The sequence below is a fragment of the Tursiops truncatus genome, chromosome 17 (assembly GCF_011762595.2).
Source record: "Tursiops truncatus isolate mTurTru1 chromosome 17, mTurTru1.mat.Y, whole genome shotgun sequence".
Taxonomy (NCBI): domain Eukaryota; kingdom Metazoa; phylum Chordata; class Mammalia; order Artiodactyla; family Delphinidae; genus Tursiops; species Tursiops truncatus.
Window position 1 is genome coordinate 12,222,511 of NC_047050.1, and position 12,880 is coordinate 12,235,390.

A 12,880-nucleotide genomic window follows, 5' to 3' on the forward strand; every position below is an offset into this window, starting at 1 on the left:
AGGCATGATAAAGGCTTGATTTTTTTACCCTTTTTTTTACCAGTTTTCAAAAAAAATGATTTATTTCCTTAGCATCATTCAAATGTAATCCATGAGGTTTGTTTTGTATTTTTTAGTATCTCTGTAAACTCCTGGATTTAACATTCAGTGTGTTTCAGTTCATCATAGTCATTATTCTTTTTTAGGCCCTATTTTCCCATCTTTGGTTAACTCTTTGAGTTGGCCTCCGAAGCCTTTGATGTGACTCGAGTAATCATTGATATCATACCAGTGATTAAGGAAGTTAAGACATCCCAGGCTCATTTTGTACATTTCCTGCCCCAGCTCCACATCAACCAATTCTACAAGGAGCCCTAATTCATTTTAGCAGGAAGTATTTAGAGACCACTCTCCAGGTGCAGGTGGTGCTCACTTACTGGAATGGTCATTGATTTTAGGCCTTTTCTGTGCCAAAGCTGGGTAATATTGATACATATATGTATATATTATATTAAAGGTAAAATACAAAATATAATGTTACTTCCAACTGAAATTCAGTACTGTAGGTTTTTTTGGTTTTTTAAAAAATACCATCTATACCTCTTTTATCCCGCAACAAAATTCTTGGTTCTTAAAGACGCGAAGATAATTACTCATTTTATTTATGCCACCAATATGATTACTTGAATAGAGTTTAAAGTTTTTGTTTGTTTGTTTCTTTTATCCTCAGGGTTTTTCCTACTAGAAATGTGCTTGGTTTTGAAGTCACTTGAAGTAATTCCTCTAATCAGCTTAGTTAGGTCTCTTTGGTTAATTTTGAGAAGGAGCCATTTTTAATCTTCTTTGCTTTTACTTGCTATTATATTTTCCTATATCTCTAAATAATGAACGTATGCCTTTCTTGATTTTTGTCAACTTTGAACATTATCTTTGAACTACAGTTACATATAATACATGAGACTTGAGCTCACTCAGCACGCCCTCCTCCCATCACTGTAGTAAGATCACCATTTTTAAGTACTCCATTGGTCACTCTATAACTTATATATATATATATATTTTTTTTTTTTTTCGGTACGCGGGCCTCTCACTGTTGTTGCCTCTCCCATTGCGGAGCACTGGCTCCGGACGCGCAGGCTCAGCAGCCATGGCTCACGGGGCCCAGCCGCTCTACGGCATGTGAGATCTTCCCAGACCGGGGCACAAACCCGTGTCCCCTGCATCGGCAGGCGGACTCTCAACCACTGCGCCACCAGGGAAGCCCCCTAACTTATATATTTAATAACATTTGTTTCTTGTTCTATCAACAATAGATGGTAGGATTAAAAGATTTTTAAATTTTATACACTTAATGTACTATACATAGGGCCCAATGGAGAGCCGTGTGCATCTTAGGTAATCAGTACTTACTAAATTAAATTGAATTTTTATTATACTCTTTGCCAAATAAAATGTTAGTCTTCAGTTAATGCAGATATAGCTAAATCAATAATTAGTAATTTATAAATCATTATATCAGACCAAGGAATTAGAATCAGGAATAGTCGTCTTTCTCTTCTTCCCTTTTTTCCTCATTGTCTGTAAATGACTTGGGATGTTGCATCACCTTTTTAATGTTTCTCTTACTCTATTATTAAAAGATATGTTATTGTGATGTAAATTTGGTATGAATAGAGAAAAATTACAAAGGAAGAGAGCTTGCAAGTGTTTTAATTAGGTAAAAGGTGAACTTACAATAAAATCTTAGAAGGTTGGGCTTCCCTGGTGGTGCAGTGGTTGAGAATCTGCCTGCCAATGCAGGGGACACGGGTTCGAGCCCTAGTCTGGGAAGATCCCACATGCCGCGGAGCAACTGGGCCCGTGAGCCACAGTTACTGAGCCTGCGCGTCTGGAGCCTGTGCTCCGCAACGTGAGAGGCCCCGATAGTGAGAGGCCCGCGCACCGTGATGAAGAGTGGCCTCCGCTTGCCACAACTAGAGAAAGCCCTCGCACAGAAATGAAGACCCAGCACAGCCATAAATAAATAAATTAATTAGTTAAAAAAAAATCTTAGAAGGTAAATTCATATGAATGAAGCTGTTAGTGCTGAACTCTGGGATCCATACTGGAAAAAAACAAAAAAACTTTACCTATTTATGACATAGTCTATTGAATCATGAAAATAAGGTGGAAAATAATGTCCCCCCTTAGCGTACAAAGGAATGCATAAAAATGTCCTTGTAATCTCCGTGTCAATTAATGGAATGTGAATTAGGCAGCATTTTAAACGAAATATGGGTAATAAATCGTGGATTAAAAGTTGCTGACCATATCATATAAATCATTTCAGACAAATTTAAACCCAAAGGCCTATTCCAAATTCCAGTGTCAAATAAAATTACTCAGTACCTTATTAATAAGACGATTTTCTGCATACAAGATTAATAGAAAAGACTTTTGAGGCTTGAGAAAAATGATTAAACTGGATGTCAAATTCAAAGATTTTATTTCGTCTCTAAGATGAACAACCTCTAATTGCTGTATATCAAATTTTATTTTCTTTGGTCCACTGCTATATGAGACTTGAATATAATTACATCATAGGTTACTAATTCTATTTTATAGAGTTAGGTCCGTTCACTATAACATTAATATGTATGTAAACCAACATGCATTTAAGCAAAAAGATATATAAGCACTGTTTTACATAAGAATTATATTGGAATTTGAGATACAGAAATTCACATTTTAAAAATTATATTATCAGAAGACTTTATGAAATTTTCAGGCTCCTTTATATTTCAGGTCTACAGTCCCATTGTTATACTTATACTTTCATTGTGTTCCTTTATTATGGTTCATTCATTATTATATCTTTAATTGTGTGTTACATTGTGTCCCTGCTTCAACTTTGTTTCTTAGTCATTATACTTTCAGTATAGTGAAATTAAGTTTATTTCTAAAAGTTATTAGTCATCTCAAAATTTCAAACACAAAGTCTGGGAAAACAGTGAAAGTTTCACATTCATCTGCTCTGTAATATTAGGAAATGTTTTCTTGGGCACTCATTGACCTTTCAAAGACATTTTATTAGGCACAGTAAAACTTATTGTAGAGAGGTGATAGAGCATAGTGGTTAAGAGCATAGATTCTGGAACCAAAGTACCTGGGTTCTAATCCCAAGCCTACCAATTACTAGCTAAGTGACATTTGGACATGTTTTTTGACTTTGTAGGTGTTTCTTCACCTGTAAAATGGGGTGATAATTTTATATAGCTGATAGGCTTATTGTGAGGATCAGTATATATAAAGTGCTTGGAGAGTGTGGCACATATGTGCTATAGAACTGTTAGCTATTATTATTATGACTTGTACTGTTAACATTAGCAATTATTGTCAAGGATACAAGTAATTCTAGTTATATTAGTGTTCAGAAATATTTTTATAACCATTTCATCAGGAAATTGTAATATTACCCCATGTGATTTTCAAAGTGTTTTAGACATTCTAGAGTCAAATATATTCACAGATACAAAATATAAAAAACACCTCTAGTCCTATAATGAAAGCCAAGAGGATTCATATGCAGAAATTCATTTTCTTTTTTTTTTTTTTTTTTTTTTTGTGGTACGCGGGCCTCTCACTGCTGTGGCCTCTCCCGTTGTGGAGCACAGGCTCTGGGCACGCAGGCTCAGCGGCCATGGCTCACGGGCCCAGCCGCTCTGCAGCATGTGGGATCCTCCCGGACCGGGTCACGAAGAAATTCATTTTCTATCCATCTTTTTCCTTCAGTAACTTTTTAGGTGTCTGCTCTGTGTAAGCGTATCCTAAGGAGCCTCGGAATAAGAGGATGAATCACATATGGATCTTGCTGGCAATTACTGGCTAATAGAGGATATATAGATATAAATAAATACTCTGCGTTAGAAAACAAGAGGTGCAGATAAAATGCTCATAAAAACTTACAGGAAAGAGAGTATCCCCACAAAAAGAAAGAGAAAATCTTTTTTTTTTTTTTTAAGAATGAGAAAATCTTAAAGGAGCTTATAGTTGAATAATGCCTTGAAAGATCAGTTGGACTTACATATGCAGAGAAATGAAGTCTGTGTTGCATGTAAAGGAAAGGGCTCGTTTTGCTTGGAGCACTGGGTACATGAAGGGGAAGTAAGGTCATATGATGGTCAGAATATAGAGGATCCAGGAGGCTAGGCTGATAAGATCTTATTCAGTCATCATTGTTAAGGTGTTTTTTTAAAAATTAAGGTGAAATTCATATAGCATAAAGTTAACCATTTTAAAGTGCACAATTCAGTGATATTTAGTATATTTATTGATACAGTGTTGTGCAACCGCTACTTCTGTCTAGTTTTAAACATAATTGTCATTCTCAGTCCTTAAAAAACTAAAAATAGAAATACCATATGACCCAGCAATCCCACTCCTGGGCATATACCCAGAGAAAAACATAATTTGAAAAGATACATGCACTCCAATGTTCATTGCAGCACTATTTACAATAGCCAGGACATTGAAGCAAAGTAAATGTCCATCAAGAGAGGAATGGATAAAGAAGATGTGGTACATATATACAATGGAATATTACTCAGCCATAAAAAAGGACGAAAAATGCCATTTGCAGCAACACGGATGGACCTAGAGATTGTCATACTGAGTGAAGTAAGTCAGACAGAGAAAGACATATGATATCACTTATATGTGTAATCTAAAAAGAAGGGTACAAATAAACTTATTTACAAAACAGAAGTAGAGTCACGGATGTAGGAAACAAACTTATGGTTACCAGGGGATAAGGGGAGGGAGGGATAAATTAGGAGATTGGGATTGACATATACACACTACTATATATAAAATAGATAACTAATAAGAACCTGCTGTATAGCACAGGGAACTCTACTCAATACTCTGTAATGGCCCATATGGGAAAAGAATGTTAAAAAAAAAAAAGTGGATATATGCATATGTGTAACTGATTCACTTTGCTGTACAGCTGAAACTAACACAACATTGTAAATCAACTATACTCCAATAAAAATTAAAAAAAAAAACATTATTGTCACCCCCAAATTAAACCCCATATCCATTGAACAGTTATTGCCCATTCTCTCATCCCCTCAGCCCCTAACAACTACCAATCTGCTTTCTGTTTCTTTGAATCTACCTTTTCTGAATATTTCATGTAAGTGGATTCATTCAGGATGTAAACTCTCATGTCTAACTTCTTTGACTTAGCCCAGTGTTTTCGAGGTTCATCCACATTGTAGCACGCATCAGCACGTCATTCCTTTTTATGACTGAATAGTATTCCATCGAGTATTTGTATCACAATTTGTCTATGTTGATGGACATTTGGTTGTTTCCATCTTTTGGCTGTTGTGAATAATGCTGCTATTCACATACATGTATAAATATTTATTTGGGTACCTGTTTTCAGTTCTTTGGGGTATATATCTAGGTGTGAAATTGCTGGGTCCTATGGTAATTCTTTGTTTAACTTTTTGAACAACTGCCAAATTGTTTTCCACAGCAGGTGCACCATTTTACTTTATGAGGGTTCTAATTTCTCCACATCCTCACCAATACTTAGTTTCTACTGTTTTGATTATTGCTATCCTAGTGCATGTGAAGTGGTATCTCTTTGTGGTTTTGATTGCATTTCCCTAATGACTAATGATGTTGAACATATTTTTATGTCCTTTTTGATCATTTATATATCTTCTTGGGAGAAATGTCTATTGGCGCCCTTGTTGAAAATTAGTGGGCTATAGATGTATAGGTCTATTTATTAACTCAATTCTATCCCAGTGGTCTATAGATCTATCCTTATGCTAGAACCACACTGTTTTGATTATTATAGCTTTGTGATAAATTTTGAAATCAGGAAGTGTGAGACCTTTTTCTTATTCAATATTGTTTTGGCTATGTAGGGCCCTTTGAAAATCTATATGAATTTGAGGATTGGTTTTTCCATTCCTGCAAAACAAGGCTTTTGGAGTTTTGATAGAGATTACATTACAATTATTAAAGATTTTTGAACAGAGAAAATGACATGACTAGAATTCTCCTTAGACAGCATTTTACAACATGAATAGGAAAAGAACAAGAGAGGACACTAGGAGACCATTAGAAAATTAGCACAACAGGATGGCTTGGACCTAAACTGTGGGAGTGAAGAGGGACAAGTGCCAGAGAGATTGTGGAGTCAGACTTGAAACAAATCTCTTCATTCACTTAATGATTTGCACCCCATTATTATATGCTCTAGGCACTAAGGATGCTATAGTGAACAAATGGATATGTTATTTTGCTTTCATAGACCTTGCACTCTCATGGGGCAGGTACAGTGGAACAGTAAACAGTGAAATAAAGAGCAAACTGTGATCAATGTTGTATGAAGAAAATGAACAAGCTACTATGATAGAGATAACAGAGGAAGGCCTACTTTAGATAGGAGAGGACTGTCTAAGGGACAGCTGTTTAATTAAGACCTGAATGATGAGGAGTTAGCCTATTCTAGCCTAAGAAAACAAAATTATCGGGAATTCCTTGGCAGTCCGGTGGTTAAGACTCGGTGCTTTCACAGCTGTGGTCCCGGGTTTGATCCCTGGTTGGGGAACTAAGATCCCACAAGCCACATGGTGTGGCCAAAACAAAGAAAAAAAGAAAAAAAATTATCAAAGGCTCTGAGAACCTAAATGGGAAAGGGAGGGAAGATCTAGGGAGAAGTCCAAGAAGAATCAAGGTTTTGAACTTGTGTGACTGGGTAAAAGGAGGTACTATTAATAGAATTAGGTACTAATTAGGAGGTAATATTAATAGAATATGCTTGAAGGGAAAACTATGAATTTATTTATTTTGGCGGGGAGATATTTAGCAGGTAGTTGGAAATTTGGAACTAGAGTTGGGAAAGAGGTCATGCTTCAGGTAAATGTATTGTGGCCAACTGTATGGAGATGAAAATTGAAGACATGAGCTTGGATAAGAAAGGCAGTTACAGTGAAAAGAGCTCAGGAATTAAAGTTGGAGACCTGGATTTAAGTCTTATTTTTGAGTGGTTGTGATACTTCAGGCAATTTCTCTTTCTAAGGTCACAAAGCTCTATTTCACTGTCTATTCTGTTGTAATTATCTATTTGTGTGTTCTAGTGATCACATTGTCTTGATTACTATAGCTTTACTATGTCTTTATAATATCAGGCAGTTTAAGTCGTTCAGTGTTGTTCTTTCTAAATATCGTTTTGACTTAGTTTTACACCATTTTGGGTTATGAAAGCTTTCATAGGAAGACTACTTTTGGATAGCAGGGGAAACCTGTATTCCCAGTGTTCTTCATTCCTAGTGCACATCTATACTTCCAGAAACCTGGAATCATTTTCCTTCTGTCTGATGGACTTGCTTTAACATTTCTTGTAGTGTGGGTCTGCTGGTTATGAATTCTTTGGCTTTTTTTTTTTATATGTCTGAAAAAAAATCTTTGTATTTCCTTCAGGTTTGAAAGATGTTTTTGCTAGGTATAGAATTCTAGGCTTACAATTTTTTTGTTCAGTATTTCAAAGATGTTGCTCCACTATCTTTTCCTTGAACTATTCCTTACAAGAAATCTGCTGTCATTTTTACCTTTGCTCCTCCATACACAGTCTGCCTTTTTTCCTCTGGCTGCTGTTAAGATTTTTGCTTTATCACTGACAAGTTTTTAATAATTTCATTATGAAATGTCTTGGGGGCTTCCCTGGTGGCGCAGTGGTTGAGAGTCCACCTGCCGATGCGGGGGACACGGGTTCGTGCCCCGGTCCGGGAGCGTCCTGCGTGCCGCGGAGCGGCTGGGCCCATGGGCCGTGGCCACTGGGCCTGCGCGTCCGGAGCCTGTGCTCCGCAATGGGAGAGGCCACAGCAGTGAGAGGCCCGCGTACCGCAAAAAAAAAAAAAAATTAAAAATGAAATGTCTTGGTATAGTTTTCTTCATGTTCCTAGTGTTTGGGTTAATTCAGCTTGTCAGATCTGTGGGTTTATAATTTTCATCAAATTTTGAAAAATACCAGTCATATTTCTTCACACGTCTTTTCTGATCTCCTTCCCCAACCCTCCTTCAGGGACTCTAATTACAATTATATTTGGCTGCTTGAACTTGTCCCATGGCTCATTGATTCTCTTTTCTTTTTTTCTGTATAGTTCATTTTGGAAAGTTTCTGTTGTGTGTCTTCAAGCTCACCAATCCTTTCCTTTTCAATGTCTACTCTTCTGTTAATCCCACCCAATGTATTATTCACCTCAGAGATTGTTTTCATCTGTAGAAGTTGGATTTAGAAATTTTTTACCTTCCTTGTCTCTACTTAATTTTTTAAGTATATTACCATTGTAATAACTGTTTTAATGTCCTTGTCTGCTAGTTCTAACATCTGTGTCAGTTGTTGGTTAGTTTCAGTGATTGGTTTTTCTCATTATTGGTCATATTTTCCTGCGTCTTGCTGTGCCTTGTAATATTTGATTGAATGGCAGATATTGTGAATTTTATCTTGTTGGGTGCTGAATATTTTTGTATTCCTGTAAAGATGTTTGAATTTTAACTTCAGATGCAGTTAAATTGCTTTAAAATAGTTTGATTCTTTCAGATCTTTTATTTTTTTGGTGGCATCCAAACTGCATTTAGTCTAGGGCTAATTACTCTCCAGTACTAAGGCAGGACCTTTCTGAGTACTCTCCTCATTGAATTGGGAGGTTTTCTAGTCAGCCTGGTGTGAACAGCCACTATTCCTGTCCCTCTGCGAGTGCCCAGTACTGTGCCTTCTCATGCTTTCAATGGTTTGTTCTTTCCTCAGCCTTGGGTAGTTTCCTCACATGCATGCACTGATCAACTCTGTTGAATTCTTGAGGAGGAGGACCCTTTGCAGATCCTGGGATCCTCTGTTGTTATGTCTCCCATACTTTGTCCTGTGAACTCCAACCATCTTGTTCTCCCTGAACTCACAGCTCCGTCTCCTCAGCTCAGGGAATCTGCTGGGCTCTCCTGCGATTCCCCTTTCCTATGTCATGGCCTGTAATGTCTCTGAAGGTAGTAAGCTGGGGTAAACCTTCTTCATTTCCCATCCCTGAGGGATCACTCTCCTTTACTGCCTGACATCTAATATCTTAAAAAGTGTTGTTTTATTTATTTTGTCTGGCTCTTTTTTGTTGTTGTTGGTTTAGGTGGGAGGGCAAATATGGTTCTTGTTACTCCATCTTGGCTGGATTCAGAAGTTCCCTCAAGGCTCTATTCTTAATAGTCACCTCACACTTTGAGGAGAGGAAAAGTTCCAAGAGTCTTTAACCAAAAGCCTCTGGTATAACCACTCTGTAAAATGAAGTGTGACTATTGTTTAGTCTGCCTATTTAATACTTCTTAAATCTCCAGAATATTAGAAAGGTTTGCTGTGACTAGTGCTTTATAGATTGTTTGGGCCAGACCTCAGAGCTCTGGGGCTTCCTTTAAACATGCCAGTGACATTTTCAAAACACAAGGAGCCATTGATAGATTGCAAATCAGTTTTCACTCTTACTTGGTAGTCATTCTGCAAACTTGGTTCTGCTTCTACTTGTGTCATTTCGGCAAGGTTGCAGTTAAGGAAATTTTACTTTCTAAAGATCTTAATAGTATGTAGGGCCCCCTAACACAGGCAATTTACTGTGACTCGAGGGTTTATTTCTGGAACACTAAAAACCTTTCTAGTCCAACTCCAAGAAGTACTGAGTGATTCTTGTTTATCTTATTCTTGAAAGTTTATTTGGAATTAGAAGGGGAAACTCCAACAATTTTATTTGCATGAAAAAGAAAAGACCAGTATTTTAATTACAGCAAGGGAGAGAGGGGACTTAAGGAAAACGGAAAATAACCATAGTCAGATGAATATATTTTTAAGCACTTACTATGGGTTTATCACCTGTTTGGGCAATGGGGTGACAAAGAATGCGTAGGTTACTTTTTATTTTTATGTTCCTCCATGAATCTCAAAGATGTAGTCTTCAAAACAAGTCTTATTTAATGATAACTTATTTTCCTGTTTTTTGAATCAGTCACATATAATAATATGTGACTATAATTTTTTTTTCCATCAAAGCTTTTGTTCGCTTGAAGTAATTGGTGTTACTTCAGTAAAATTTCAGACAAAAACAGAATCTTGCTGTTGTGGTAACCTGGATAGCCTAATTGCTGATGAACGTATAATTTCTTTTAGGGTTTTTGAGATATTGAAAATAGCTTTTCTTCCTGGATTGGCTGGAACCTGAGCACATCCAGTGAGTAGCTTATGGTTTAGTTTTGAAGATAAATATGATAAATAAGAGAGAAAACAAAACAAGGTAGTTCTTGCTAAGTGCCAAGTGGAGCAGTACAGATTCTAAGCATTATAGCAGTTTTATTGCATAGAGAGGTCCCTGAGCTGAGCTATCATAGTCCCAACAGGTAGCTAGGACTGAGGAGAGGTATTCTGAGTGGAGAAGCAGTGGCTGTAAGTTTGCAGCGGCAGCGGCAAGGAGTGTTGGCTGTACATTGTGGATACTGTACAGTGAGGAGACAGTCTGTCAGACAAATGTGTACACAGAGAGTGGTTGGAGATTAGGTAGAAAAAGTAGGTAGGGGTCAGATGCAAGATTCTGAGTTCTTTGAATTTGTATTTTGCACAGAGATGGCAGTGAAAATGAGAAGGGTCATTGCAGAGACCCTGTAATGGAGAAAACCAAAGACCTAGTGACTAAATGTGAGGATTGAGTGGGAAGAAGAGCCTGAAGTTTTGAGCTAGGAGTAGAGAGTTATTATTATCACAAATAGAAAAGTCAGAGAGGAGAGCTTGAATGAAATGATACCAGAGATCCCTGAGGCTTTTTCTGAAAATTCCCGATTTCTCTGTGTGGCTCCCGACTGGACAGCGCTTTTCCTGTGGTCCTCCTCCTTTAATTGTTGAACCTGGCAGGATGACGTGGAGTGAGGAAGGGCATTTAGAGATCATGAGGGCACCTGGCCTAATCTCTTCATTTTACAGATAAGGAAATCGAGGACTTCCTTATTGTGACTTTCTTTCAGGCCACACAGCTAGGCTGGCCTCTTGGCATTATATTCTGAAATTCTTCTAGCAAAGGTTACTGTGTATCAATCCTGCTTGCTGGCAAAGTGAGTCTTGTGTTTTCCCCACCATAATTCAATTAGTTATTGACTTGATTCCTCAAATCGTTTTTCACCTTCCCAAATCAAATAAATTAATAGTTACGATAATTCCTTTCCAGTAGTCTGATTTTTTTCTCTATCCATACACGCCGTCGCAAACCTTGCAGTCGTACCCTATGGGCATTAATGACAAACTCAGGTCTGCTCTCTTGAAAAGTTGTCTGAGGGGAGCTGTTTGAAGGGAGAGGGAATGATTAACGTTTATTTAAGTCTGGAGTGAGGATTCTTACTGGGAGTCCTTTCCACAATTTTTAAAACAAAGAGGCTGTGTGGTGGAGATCAGTAAAGGAATTACTTCCTTTCTTTGCCCCTCTAAACCCCATTCCCTGTGACTTCTCACGCATGGAACCCAGAATCCGTGTGTGACTCCTGCCCTGCCCGAAGACAATGAGATTAGTCAGTGCCCTAAGTGAACGCCGTTATTTTAAGATGTCTCACCCAGTCCTACACCTTAGCTGGAACCCGGGGAGAGTGACTTCTCTTCCCCTTCCCAAGACTTTCTTCCTCTTACCCCAACGGCTGTCTCTCTCCTTTTATCCCTTCCCTCTGCTTGCATCCAGCCCTTCCTCCCTCGGGGTCACACATCCGCAGGCCGTTCCCAGCGGCACCCTTGCCTACAGCTTCTGTCGGAAGCACAGACCCCGGAGCGAGCCGGGGGCGGAGCTGAGTGAGCAAAAGCCCTGCCTCCACGCTTTGGGCGGGGCCAGCGGCCCAGACAGCGCCGTTGATTGGTGGGGGCGGGCCCTGCCGCGGGGGTCGGGGCCCGGAGGTCTGGCCCGGGTAGGGAGCGCGGCGCGGCTGGGGGCGCGAGGCGCGGCGTGGAACCCGGTGGAGTGTGGCGTAGCTGTGGCGGAGCTTCCCGCTCGCCACACGCCGGGCGTGGGTCCCCGAAGGTAAGTATGGGCAGGGGGCCTTGCGCCGCGTGGGCCAGGTGGAGGCACCCCGCGGACGCGCGCCTGAGGCAGGTGTGGTTTGGCCGGACGGGCCCCGGTGCCACTTCCGCGCGGAGTAGGAGCGCAGGGCGCTGGCTGGCGGCCGCGTGGCGTGAGTACCCCGAGTGAGGGAGTCCGGGTCGGGCTCTAGTTTTGCAGCACTTGTTCACCTCATTAGTTCCGGGAAGCACCCCCTCTCCACGCACCACACAAATCTCGAGAGACCTCAGGTACTCCAGAGACTTTGTATTCTTTAAAATACATTTCTGGTTTGTGGTTCAGGACTGGAGGAGAAACTCGGTAGTGAACTTACGATGCGGCTTTATTTTGACTTCGTGTTATTATTCAGATTGCAGGAAGAGTGCGACTGGTAATGGGACTGTTATTTAAACAAGGACATCAGGGTTTACACAGGCAGTGGATTGTAGAGATTAAGCGAGCAGGCTTTGAATCTCCTTATTAATTGTGAAAACTTGGGCAATTTGCTTAACTTCTCTATGACTTTGCTTCTGCATATGAAAAATGAGAATAAGAAGAGATGCAGCCTTATAGGATTTTTATGAGGATTAAATGAGTTACTACTTAGTGTCTGCCTCATAGTCCACAATAACTTTGGCTGTTTTCTTTATTATGCAGTCAGATGGGCATTAATCTTCAAAGCTGCAGAAAGAAAAACCTTCTGCAGAGCTGTTGCTTGGGGATTCCTTTGGAACAGTATTCAAAGACTGAGTCCCACTGGAAAAGGTCTCATTACTCTTCTGTTGTACTAGAGACGTGAT

General features: G+C 39.3%; 1 protein-coding gene across 8 annotated transcripts in view; it reads left to right on the top strand.

Moving 5' to 3' along the window:
* Positions 1–12,880, top strand: part of SGK3 (serum/glucocorticoid regulated kinase family member 3) — a 112,125-nt gene that overhangs the window by 34,317 nt on the left and 64,928 nt on the right. For 2 of the 8 annotated variants that reach the window (XM_019925230.3, XM_019925234.2), the window contains exon 1: positions 11,923–12,062. The exons of 3 other annotated variants lie outside the window; for them this stretch is intronic. The gene's annotated coding sequence lies outside the window, so the exon portion shown is untranslated. Of the gene's footprint in view, positions 1–11,919; positions 12,063–12,880 lie in introns of those variants that run through there. 3 more of the 8 variants (XM_073794473.1, XM_019925231.3, XM_019925235.3) reach the window with 3 other exon arrangements.